Source organism: Schistocerca americana, chromosome 7 (assembly GCF_021461395.2).
Source record: "Schistocerca americana isolate TAMUIC-IGC-003095 chromosome 7, iqSchAmer2.1, whole genome shotgun sequence".
NCBI lineage: Eukaryota > Metazoa > Arthropoda > Insecta > Orthoptera > Acrididae > Schistocerca > Schistocerca americana.
In genome coordinates this window covers 572438928-572452247 of record NC_060125.1, presented here as the reverse complement: position 1 = coordinate 572452247, position 13320 = coordinate 572438928, and positions in this window count along the sequence as shown.

The following is a 13320-nucleotide window of genomic DNA, read 5'->3' as shown; positions in this document are numbered from 1 at the left end:
AAGTTATCAAAAAGGAACCCTGGCGTTGTTTCAGATGTGGCAGTACAGCTCATTTGGTACGCTATTGTGTTCAGCCTTGTGCTCCTAAAGCCATTAGCTGACGCCGGGTAGCCCGTGAACTCGGGTTCGAACCTTTAGGCCTTGGCATAACTTGGTGTCCGTTCCCTCATCACTGCTTTTGTCTTATGTTTGTTCTCGGGTAGGTGGCGAGCCCGTTTACGCGCTCTTGGATTCTGGTAGTTCGTTTTCGTTATTGAGTTTTGAGTCGTTTTTGGACTTTGGGCATCTTGCCAAACTTCGTTCGCTCCCTTCGCTGGTGCAGAGACGTCAGGTGACCAATGGCCAGGGGTAACCTCTGCAGGGTTAGGTCCGTGGGAGTGTATCGGTCGCCGATTTTTCCTGGCCTATATCTTTAGCTTTGGTTAAAGAACTGCCTGTTAATCTGATATTGGGGTGTTATTTCATCCATAAAACCGGGTTGATCTTGGATTATTCTGGACACACCTTTTCCTTTAAGTTTTCTCGTAGCGAGAAGTTTGGCCTTTGCGAGCGTGCTAAACCTAGTGTACCGCAGACTGCCGGGGCCTTCGCCGTGGAGGTTGCAGCTAATGAATTTGATTTGGTCCATCTCTTGCCCAATCGGGCCTCTCAGTTGCCCGAGCTGTTGCACGGGTTTCCCCAACTCCTTAGTGATAACCTCGGTGTCACTAACGTTCTCGAATATCATATCCGCCTCTCCAATGATATTCCGGTTAGGCAATCTCCATATCCCCTCTCGCCCCCCTAGCTGAAGATTCTCATCTCTTAGATGCTCCAACAAGGAGTGATTTGGCCCTCCACTTTGGCTTATGCTTCTCCCACATTTTTGGTACCTAAAGATCAGGGGCGCGATTATAGATCTCTGGTTGACTACCACCATTTCAACGCTAAGGTTGTACCTGAATCAGCACCCCTGCCGGATCTGCATAATTCCCTTACTTGGTTTGCCGGCACTAACTGGTTTACGGTCCTTGACTTGATTCAGGCATATTGTCAAATTCCTTTGACTGAGGAATGTAAACACGTTACTACCTTTTGTACTGACTGGAACTTGTGCGAGTTTAACCGAATTCCCATAGGGCTAGCTACTGGAGTGGCTATGCTTACTCGTGACTTGAAACTAGTCTGTGTCTATAATTATTTTTGAGGATCATTTGGATCATATCTGGCAAGTTCTCTTGAGGTTAGAGGGAGTCAGTCGATCTGTTAAGCCTAGTAAAAGCAGAAGGTGTCATTCTTAGGCCATATTGAGTCCGGTCAGAGTATTCGCGTTGACCAAGAGTGAACGAAAGCCCTGCGGTCATTGCCTCCTCTTAGTGATAAGCAGGGAACTGCTAAATTTATGGGCATGGCAAATTACTTTAGGCGCATTGTTCCTAATTTTGCTCAGTTGGCGGCTTTCTTAAATTAGTTACGCCGAAAGGGTGTGCATTTTGAATGGGGACCCGCCCAGGAGGCTGCCTTTGAGCACATTAAGACAGCGATAGCTAACCCGCCGGTTCTTGGGGTACCCGATTTTAATAAAAAGTTTATTCTGCAGACTGACGCTTCTAATGCAGGGTTTTCAGCTGTCCTCCTCCAGGAGCTTGACGGACACAGACAGTCATTAGCTTACGCGTCTCGTCGTTTAACTGATGCCGAGCTTAAGTACTCTGTCTACGAGTGCGAGGCCTTGGCCGTTTTATTTGCCATAGACAAGTACCGCCTCTACCTTAACATCGGGTTTTCCATTTGGAAACCGACAGTCAAGCGTTGAGCTGGGTATTGGCTAGGCCGCGGAAAACTGGCCGTTTTGCAAGGTGGGCAGTACTTATTTCGGCATTTCAGTTTGAAGTCAAACATGTGAAGGGGTCTGAAAATGTCCTTGTGGATGTTCTCAGCCAGATGTTTACCGAATCTAGGGTTAGTGAGAGAATGGAGCAGGCGGAATGCGACAGCCTTAATTGCATGGTGTTGCTTGAAATTCCCCTTTTGTTCGAAGACGTTGCTCAGGATCAGGCCCTGTTTGGGTCAGTATTAAGCAACGTGTGTTGGCAGGAGAGTTGACGGACGAGTATGAGGTCAAGAGGGGTAGTCTTTGCACGAAGGTCGGCAGTGGTAAGCAGTCTAAGATCTGTTTGCCTGTAACCTTGGTATATCCCTACTTTAGTTATTTTCATGATTCATTGGTGGATGGCCATATAGAGACTTACAAGACTCTCCAAAAATTCAACGAGCATCTAACTTGGCTCTCCATGGTCCAGGATGTGAGCAAATTGTACCCCAATGCCGCTTGTGTAATGTAGCCAAACCCAGCAATGCTCTTCAACAAGGTTGGTTGAGTTCTGAGCGAGAGTCCTCTCCCATGCACAAGCTCCAAATTGATTATTTGGGGCCTTTACCTCGTACTAAAAGAGGGCATCGATATTTACTAGCTGTAGTCGATGCTTTCTATAGATTTACTTGGCCCCTTCCGAGCCGTAACGTTACCGCTACCACAACCATTAATCTTTTAACTACTATCTTCAGTATTTTTTGGCCACCCAAGCAGTTAGTTAGCGATAACGCTCCTGGCTTTCTTTTGGGCGCTTTCATGGCCTTCTGTATTCAGAGCAGCGTTAAGCGTATCACCACCACCCCGTTTTATACGCAGGGGTCCTTTTCGGGGAGAGTTAATCGGAATCTTAAGCCTGCTCTGATTATTTATCATCAGAAAACCCTCCATAAATGGGACTCCATTCTTCCTGGCTTAGTTTTGCCTTTAATACCGCTAGTCATGAAGCCTTGTGAGCTTTGTCTGCATCAAGGAAAACGGGAACTGAGCCCGGCGTAATATTCTCAGAACTCATAATAAGCAAGTGGAGCATGATAATCATAATTGGGAAACCTTTAATTGCAGGCCGGGGGACCAGGTTTATATACGCAATTTCCAAGGGAGGCAGATGCGCGGTCGGAATTTTAGTAAATTTACTCCTCGATTTTTGGGAACGTACACTCTCATGTGTATATTAGGCCCAGTAAATCTGTTGATCAAGGAGAACAGCTCAGGTAAGCAATATCGGTTTCACCTTAGTCAGGTTAAGTTCAAGTAGCTCAGGGTTAGGATTTCCCCCTCCCCAGGTTAAGTTTGAGGGGGGAGGGGCTAGGTTGATCCGTGCTGACCCTGGCTCATGCATTGCTTTAAAACTTGGCTGTTACTTTGCGTTTGGTTTCCTGTGGTTATTGCGGTTATGCCGTGGTTCTCCCTCTTTCTGTGTGTGGCAGCAGCAGAGTTTATCGATATTTGCACCATATACCATCATTGGTTTGGTGCTTATAGTTCCGGTTTGGCGGTGTGCAGCCAGTCGGTCAGTTGGAGCAGATCAGCAAGCAACTCTCCGCTTGGCGCAGTCGGCCATGCACACTGGCGGTCTCTATGCAGTGTCGGAGTGTGTGGTTACTGTTCCGAGTTCTGCGAGGATCGTGGCTCAACTACCCAGGATATGAAAGTTGAGTGGCGATTTAATTACCGAAGCCGCGTCTGTTCACGTTGTCCCATTGGTTGGTGGTTCACTGTTGGTCGTATTCCTGGGAGCAGCAGCGAGTGATCGACTTGGTGAAGATTTAGCTGCAGTGAGGTGGAATTAACCATATTTATCCGTTTGAAATTCAAGAGCACCAGCCGAATTAGGGGTCTTGTGGGCGTTAGTGTTCCGGTTACCTGCTCTGGTCGCTGACGTAATGTCAGGCAGTGTCCTTTCCTCCCCTGTTGTCGCTGTCCAATATGGTGAGTAGTTTTTGACAGCTTAATGTAGTTTCGGTTGTGGGCGGCAATGTATGTAAAGTTTTGGCTTTGGAATTCTCGTATACCGGTCGGTGGTTAGCAAGTCGTCTTGTCGGTGGGTCCCTGACTGTCTCTTGGTTGTGTTGCCCGCGGATCGAGTATAGTTGGGTTGACTTCGTGTCTCACCCAAGGGAACATTAAGATTTCTAGGAGCCGCCTGGAAATTTATGAGTGCCGTAGCCTATACTGCCTTTCTTGTTGGCGTTTAATTGTGTGTTCTTAATGGCTCATAGCCGATAGTTGGAATTTGTATGCTTGTAATTGTGTTTTTAAAATCAACGGCCTTCCTCTGTTTTAAAAGTAAGTTTTTCTAAATTGGGCAAGTATTACATTGTCTGAAGATAAAGCTTGGGCCTTCTGCCTGTTGAAAATTTATTGTACTGTTTTCAAGCATCGACCTTCATCCGCTTTAAATTTTAAGGATCTTACTTATCAAGTATTACCTTTTGGAAGATAAAGCTGTGGGCTTTCTGCCTGTTGAAAATTTGTTATAGTGTATCGTTTTTAAAAGCATCGGCCTACGGCCACTTTAAGTTTTACGGATCCTACTTATCAAGTATTACCTTTTGGAAGATAAAGCTGTGGGCTTTCTTCCTGTTATTGTAGTTGTATTGTTTTTTAAAAGCATGGACCCTCAGCCGTTTTAAATTTTAAGGTTTTTACTTATCAAGTATTACATTCTTTCAAGATAAAGCTGGGGGCCTTGTGCCTGTTGAAAATTTTCCGTAGTGGTATTGTTCTTAAAATGATGGGCCTGCAGCAACTTTAAAAATGGATATAAGCACCATGGGACTTAACAGCTGAGGTCATCAGTGCCCTACACTTAGAACTACTTAGATCGAACTAACCTAAGGACATCACGCACATCCATGCCCGAGGCGGGTTTCGAACCTGCGACATAGCAGCAGCGCGGTTCCGGACTGAAGTCCCTAGAACCTCTTGGCCGCCAAGACCGGCCCGCTTTAAAATTTTGGATTCTTACTTATCAACTATTACATCATTTGGGCTTAAAAACTATTTAAGGTTAAGAGCTTTGGGCCTTCTGCCTTGGAAAATTGGTTGCAGTTTTTCTGAAACAAAGGCCTTCAGCCATTTTGGAGTAAGGTTTCTTATTGGTCCTAAAGCTTCGTCCTTCTTCCTGTTGAAAGGTTATTGTAATTATGTGGTTTTAAATTTATCAGCCTTCAGTTGCTTTTAAAAAAAACTTAACCTATCTGATTAGTCAAGTCTTACATCGCTTGGCCTTAAATACTATTTAAGGTAAAAACCTAAAGCCTTCTGTCTCAAAAGAAAAAAAAATATTTGTAGCAGTTGTATTTAATTCATGGGACTTCAGCCGTTTTAGAATTAAAGACGTTCTCTGTCGATAGTCAACCTTAGAATCTGCGCTTGTAAGGGGTCCGTAGGCCCTTACTATAAGTTTTGCGACAGCACAGGTCGACAGGACAAACAATCGATAGTGTGTGTGGGGTTGCGAGAGCGAGAGCGAGTGTTGAGACAGTAGAGTGTGGTACGCGCTGTGGGCCGAGCCGGGTGGAGGTCTGTTGCTGGAATGCAAGACCGTACCGACAAAGGGAGTGGCCATCGCTGTGGTTTAACCCCTTTGTGTTAGGAATATTCGGGAAAGTGAAAAAGTATAATTACTAGTGTGATTCAGTGATATTTTTGTGCCGATATTTGTAATTACGCGTCTACCGCGCCGGCATCATTTGGATTGCAGGGTTGGATTGCAGTGTAGGATTGTAATGGTGGATTACAATGATTGAAATAGCGTGTGACGATAAGGAATAACGAAAGGACCTGTGCTGAGATTAGCCGTTATTATTTCTGTACGACGAAGGCAGTGGCTGTCTCCTTACTTTTGTGTTTTGGTGATGAATATAGGTCGTTGATTAATGAAGCTGTGTTGTTGTTCTTCTTGCCACCAGACATTTTATTATTACAGCATTCGAGAAGGACAAAATGGAATGTAACAACTCCGTAGGAGTCCAATCCGATTGCCAGCCCCATTAGGTACACGGTCACATTAGTTATTATCTATTTGGGCTGCTATCAAATCCCGATCGAGTGGGATAAGTCAGTAAAGTAAACCGGAGTGTTACACCCTTGGGTTACCGTGAAAGGACAAGTGCAATTTTCGGACGAATCGTAAAGAACAATAGGTAGTTTTATCTTGCTTAACACGTGAAAATATTATTCCAATTTTGGATCGAGACAGAGCATAAACTTTAAAATCGCGACAAGAAACAGTGCATTTTTTTTTAACAATACAAAGTAATAATATCTTACGATTGTGAATAAACTGTTTTTTCTTGCCATATTAGATGAATGTGCAAAAGCGTAAATCCGCGCGAAAAACTGTGAAAAGTGAACACCAAAGAAAGTGTTTAGTGATAATATTTTGACTGGAATTGCTTTTTAAATAGTGAAAATCGGACAGCTTCTTGTGGACCCATAAACTGTTATGTGGACGACAATTCGTGTGGCGACGCAATTGTTGAGTGACGTCACACAGACCCTTGTAGCAGCTGCGCCAAAGAGCTTCAATCTGCGAGGTGATTTCACACGTCATCCCAACTACCCTACCGAGCGCCGTCCCGACATCTAGCAGCAGAACTACAAAACTACGCCCGCCTGCAGCGCCATGGAGCGGCCGGCTGAGAGCTACGACATCCCACCCCAGCGAGACCTCACGCGGTTCCGGCGGCAGTACAGCGCCACGCCCACTTCAAACGTCAAAACATCGCGACTCGTGGTAACGTCGGTTGGTGAGTGGAGACGACTGGTTGACATAACATTAAATTGCAATGTGCAGTTTTCGCGGTAAATAAACGTTTGTAAACTGAATTGCGTGTTAGAAAATGTGCTCAATTGCAGTAATTTCCGAAAAGTTTGCGAAAAATACTCTGAAATTGAGCATACTTATTTATGCATACTGCGCTGTCTAAATGATAATTATATAGATATGCTTATTGTTTTTGGGGGATTTTATATGTATAGATTTTATGAATAGTATGATTTATCTTATTTAAAACATTTTACATAAGCTGTGTATGTGAAAATTGATATTTGAAGTGACTAGGTTTTGAGAGTTGTTGTGTTCGATGCTCTTGCATATTGTATCAATTTAGGGATTAATTGAATAATACTTCAGGTACTGTTTGATTAGTTTCATGGTAATTAGGAGTGTTTTGGGTTACTAGAGGTTATTCTATATTACTTACCTGTGCATTAAAAATAAACAAACATGTCTACTGAAGATAAGCAGGTATGTGAGGCAGTAGATGAAAGGAAAGGGATAGGACAGGAAGACAGAGATGATTCAGGAATCAGTGATTATGGAGTGTCATTAGATAGCCCATTAGCACATTCAACCAGTTATCCCGAGACACCAGGACAAAGGATGAGAAATAAGCCAGTTTCAGAGGGTGCAGATATACAGTCGATGTTGGCAGCCTTGCTAAAAGAAAACAACGCATCATTAAAGGAAGATTTACGAGAATCATTAGAGAAAGGTTTACAAGAAGCTAGAGAAAGGGAAGAAATATTCCGCAAATCATTAAGGGAAGATTTACAAGAAACTATAGCACAAGAGATCAAAACATCGCAGATGAAGATGGAATGTAGTCTGAAGAAGGAAATGCAGGCGTTACAAGAGCGACTGAAGATGGACGTCGACGAGAGAGAGAGGAAGCTACAGAAGAGCATAGACCAAGTCCAGGGAGACGTGGAGAAGATGGAAGGAAAGTTAACAAAAAAGATGGAAGACGATATTGAAGAAACGAAAGCCGAATTGGGAGAAAGAATCAACGAAGTGGAAACAAATTGCAATCATCGAATCGCCGAAGTGACACAAATGCAGAAACAATGCAATGATGCAGTTAAGGGGATAGGAGATAGGCAAAACCAACTGGCTGTCAATCTGAGAAATGCTATAGCCGTGCAACCAGAAGAGGATAACAAGAGGGTTGCAATGGAGGTCAGGCAATTACAACAGGGAGTGCAGCAATTGGAGAGCAAGACAGAAGAAATGGATAAACGAATTAGCAATGCCACTTTAACCGTTGGGGAAGGTAGAGTAGTTACCTTGATGAGCAGTGATAATCGGTACGTCCAAAATAATACAGGGCAGAAATTTAGACCGAAAGGAGGGTTGCACCCAATGATATTTATGACATGGTTAAAAGGAGTTTTCCAAGCACATCTTAAAGACTCAGACAAGATTCAATTTGCAATAGATAGAATGGAAGGTGAGGCCTTCACTTGGGGAGTCAGGAAGAAGGAAGGGACTACTAGATATGATCAGTTTGAAGAGGAATTCTTGAAGAAATACTGGTCCAAAAGTCATCAGTGTGCAGCAATTGAGGACCTACTCCACCGCAAGTCACTTAATACATGGAGAGGAACGTTGAGAGAGTTTGCCGAACATTTGTGGGAATTGAACCGTTTATGCCAAACATACTGTCATAGGAAGCATGGTTCGTGGAAAGAATATCTGGAAGAATTTGAGCGGGTCAGGAATCACCTCCCACAAGATTCTACAGGGTTTGCACCATGTGAAGTATTGCTCAATCAAGAACCCGACAGTATTTTTCGTGAGTTGCTAGTCTACCCACCAGGAAGTTCATTGACTTGGGAAAGGAAATTGGAGCTAGTGGAATTAAGTATGAAGGAGAAGGCTAGGAAGAGACAGGAAATACACGACAAGCCAGTGAAACCGATAACTTACCGAGTGGGAGACTTGGTACTAGTAAAGGTTCATGCAAAATCAAAGAAAATAAACTCTGAAATAAATAAATTCAACCACGTTTATAAGGGACCATACAGGATTATAAAAATTGGTCATCCTAACACTGTGGAGTTGGAGTATGCACGGACAAAGAGAGTGCATGGAAAGGAACATGTGGAAAACATAAAAAGGTACTACTCACACGAGAACAGGGATAACACAGATGAGGAAGAGGTACGGGTTGAAGAAAGTTAAGGTGTAGGGAGCTAGCAACTCTTTTGCTGGTATACCAAGTGGCGACTGGTACACTCCCAACTGGGTGAGACTTCTAATTTCAAGTTTCACTCCTCTACCATCTTTCTCTATCCTTAGGTTAAGAAAGTTAGTGTGTAGTAGTTAGAATAGGTAGTGGTTGTACAAATGATAGTTAGGAATCTTGTAGCAAATTTATAGTTCACTCATATATGGAGAAGTAGTTAAGGTGTAGGGAGCTAGCAACTCTTTTGCTGGTATACCAAGTGGCGACTGGTACACTCCCACCTGGGTGAGACTTTATTTCTAATTTCAAGTGTCACTCCTCTACCATCTTTCTCTATCCTTAGGTTAAGAAAGTTAGTGAGTAGTAGTTAGGATTTGTAGTGGTCATCCAAGTAATTCAGTCAGGAACCATGTATTAAATTAAAGTTGACTTAAAATAAGTATAAATAGTTACTGTTGATGTAGTGTGTGAGATGTCAAAGAGTCAATAAGTTGAAAGCTCAGTTTAGTGTGAATACATTACAAAATGAATAGTGCCAGAAGTAATAAAATGAGAACCAGATAAGAAAGCTAATGTATACAAAATCTCGTGGGAAGCTAATTGGTCAAACAAGATTTTGTGTAATCTTATAGAGTTGTTTTATGAGACATGAAAAGGTCAACTGTGGTAAGAAAATTGAAGTGGTGTATCAGCTTGTAAGTAGATGAACATATAAAGAAACAAATACATGAGGAGATAGTTGCTCGAATAAATGATGTGAAATAATGATGAACAGAGAGGCTAAGGAGCCTGAAGTAGTATTTTTATGTGGTTATTGCAGCAAATATGGAGGGTCAATGTAGGTTGAAGAGATATATATCAGTAGAAGTTGTTATTAAGTTGAGGGAGTTATGTGTAATGATGTATATTGAGTATGAGATGTTTGAAGCATTGAAGTATATGGAGGATTGATGTAGGTTCAAGATATATATTTATTTACAGACGAAGTAGATGTTAAGTTATGTGTAATGAAGAATATGGAGTATGAGATGTTTGAAATATTGAAGTATGTCATTTAGCACATGAGCAACATCTGTTTGCAAGTTATTTGTAGGTATACATGTTTATCTGAAGTATGCTGATAAAACAAATTGTAACTAATGAATAATTAGTAATTCATGTATCCAATTAGCTATCAGAGTCAATTATGGTTATACGTAGGTCAAGCTTTAGAAGCAGAATTCTGGCACTGAGTAATGAATGACAAATATCCGTATAGTGGATTTGAATTAATGTGAATATAACAGGAAATATTGTACCTCTCATCTAAGCTTTCTTGATAACAGTTCACATATGGCAGTAAGGTTTGGCAAAATGAAATCATCAGTAGTTTAAAATTTTTCATTGGGTGACCACATTAGTTGTAGTGTTGCAAATAATTATGTAAGACATGTTTAGCGGTACAATGTGGCATTTAAATTTATGGAATCTGTAATGAACAAGTTGTGAATTTCTTCCTTAACTTTTATGTGTGTTGGCCAAGTGAGTTATAAATTAGTGTGGTAGTAGTATGGACAGCACGAACCCCGCTGAAAGGACGGCATACCAAAGGGGTAGCTGGCATTCAATGTATAAATGTCAAATTTTGTCTCAATTTCAATTTGCTTGTGTTAAAGATTTAAATAAGTTCTGATTTTTTTTTCTTCCTTAACTTTTATATGCATTGGGAAGGGAGTTATAAGTTAGTGTGGTAGTAGTATGGACGGCACGAACCCCGCTGAAAGGACGGCATACCAAAGGGGTAGTTGGCATTCACCTAGTCTGTTTTCTTGTCTTTGCTGTAGCAATAAGTTGTGAATTTCTTCCTTAACTTTTATAAGTGTTGGCCAAGTGAGTTATAAATTAGAGTGATAGTAGTATGGATGGCATGAACCCCGCTGAAAGGATGGCATACCAAAGGGGTAGCTGGCATTCAACTAGTTTCCTTTCTTGTCTTTGCTATAGCAAGTTATAATAGATATGTAGTTAATGACTCGTACTAACCTTTGAAAGTGAAAAGTTTTTGGAAATTTTTGGTAAGATAAGTTTATAAAAAATATTTACCATGCTATGTTAAGTAAGTAGGGTTGATGTTGTGTGTTATTTGGACAATGCCATATTTTTGAGATGTAATAACTTTTTGTAGAATATTATTGTAGAGGCAGCCCACTACCGGAGTCAAGGATTTTCTTGGTGATTGTAATTTCATTACTTATTTGCACTGTGTGTTTTGTTCATATGTAGTGATGTCCAATTCCCTAACCGATTCTTTTACGCCTGTGGCTTCAAAGAAGTTTTCGAGGGCGGGGATGTAAGGGGTCCGTAGGCCCTTACTTTAAGTTTTGCGACAGCACAGGTCGACAGGACAAACAATCGATAGTGTGTGTCGGGTTGTGAGAGCGAGAGCGAGTGTTGAGACAGTAGAGTGTGGTACGCGCTGTGGGCCGAGCCGGGTGGAGGTCTGTTGCTGGAATGCAAGACTGTACCGACAAAGGGAGTGGCCATCGCCGTGTTTTAACCCCTTTGTGTTAGGAATATTCGGGAAAGTGAAAAAGTATAATTACTAGTGTGATTCAGTGATATTTTTGTGCCGATATTTGTAATTATGCGTCTACCGCGCCGGCATCATTTGGATTGCAGTGTTGGATTGCAGTGTTGGATTTTAGTGGTGGATTACAATGATTGAAATTGCGTGTGACGATAAGGAATAACGGAAGGGCCTGTGCTGAGATTAGCCGTTATTATTTCTGTACGACGAAGGCAGTGGCTGTCTCCTTACTTTTGTGTTTTGGTGATGAATATAGGTCGTTGATTAACGAAGCTGTGTTGTTGTTCTTCTTGCCACAAGACATTTTATTATTACAGCATTCGAGAAGGACAAACTGGAATGTAACAACTCCGTAGGAATCCAATCCGATTGCCAGCCCCATTAGGTACACGGTCACATTAGTTATTATCTATTTGGGCTGCTATCAAATCCCGATCGAGCGGGATAATTCAGTAAAATAAACCGGAGTGTTACACGCTGTAATGTCTGGACAACTAAATAGTGTTATGTTTGGAGTGTAACTGACAGCTGCTCATTCTGGCCACCTTCCACGATTCCTACTACTTGTCCCGTCCTGCAGGTGTAGCAGGGCGTATCAGTACCATAACAAGGAAATTGAATTAATAAGGCGAATTTAACATACAGACGAAAATTTACACTCAGAATAGAAAATATTTACTCACGTGGTAATCCTGTCTCTAGCACTCTATGCCTCTTGCCAATACACTCTGAAGTATTGCTGCGGCTACCTCTCTTTATCTTGCAGAGAGAAAACAACAATTACACACAGAGATGACAGAACACACAGCAAGGTGGGCAAAGGACAGGGGAGGATGGCTGCGGGTTTGTATATATAGACTGAGGCGACCAATGAGAAAGCATCATTTGCATGTACAGCTAATGAGAACCTTTTATGGAACGTCACTATTTCTGGATGTGCTTGATGCGACCATCGTGTCTCTCTCTCTCTCTCCAAGTATCAAGAATGCTTTTATGATTAATGGTATTTTTTAAAGTGTGCTCATACATGCTGTTAGCGGTGAGAAGTTTACCGTTTCTGAGACATATGCTGAAAGCAAGATATTACGGTTTCCACTAAGGATAGCACATGATGCCTCGTTAAGACCATCAGTAAGAATGCAATCGAAGTTTTTCTGGGCTATATTCGTGAATAGGTCTTGTTAGGACCAGAATTTCCATTCAGACAAGCTAGAATGTCACGAAAGCTTCAACAAAAGCAACAGGTAATTATTTCTGCAGCACTTTACCAATTCCGGGAAGGGATTAAAAAGTAATGGGTGGAGTGTCCCGTTAGGGTCGCGAGGTAGAATGCAATCGATGTAATTCTGGGCTATTTTCGTGAACAGTTCCTGTTAGGACCAGAATTTCCATGCAGAGAGCTGAGACATAATGAAGGCTCCTAGAAAAGTGACGGGTAATTATTTCTGTGTCAATTTACTAATTCCAAGAGATACACGTGGCTCTTATTTGCATAGACATGTGATGTCAGTATAAAATTGAGAACCTTTTAGCTGAATCTGTGCACGTGATTCGCTACAAAACGTTTCGTGGCAATGCGTCAGCCACAATAAACACATGCAAGCCCAACACATCTCGCGTGTCCCATTAGAATCGCTAGGAAGAATGTGCCCTGTGCTATTCTGGGGAGCATTGCGACAGATTTCTGTAGTGCATTGAGAGAGAGAGAGTTGGGTGTTATTTACATAGACATGTGATGTCAGTATAACACTGAGAACCCTTTAGCTACATCTGCAAGGGAGAGCCATTATGCAAACATTTCTTTTGGTGCTGGACACCTCAGCCAAGGTGGTTAGCTGAACACTTGTTCATCCAGAGGGTGGCCTACTTGGCTCTTATTTCTGTAGACCTGTGACGTCAGTATAATATTCGAAGATTTCTAACTG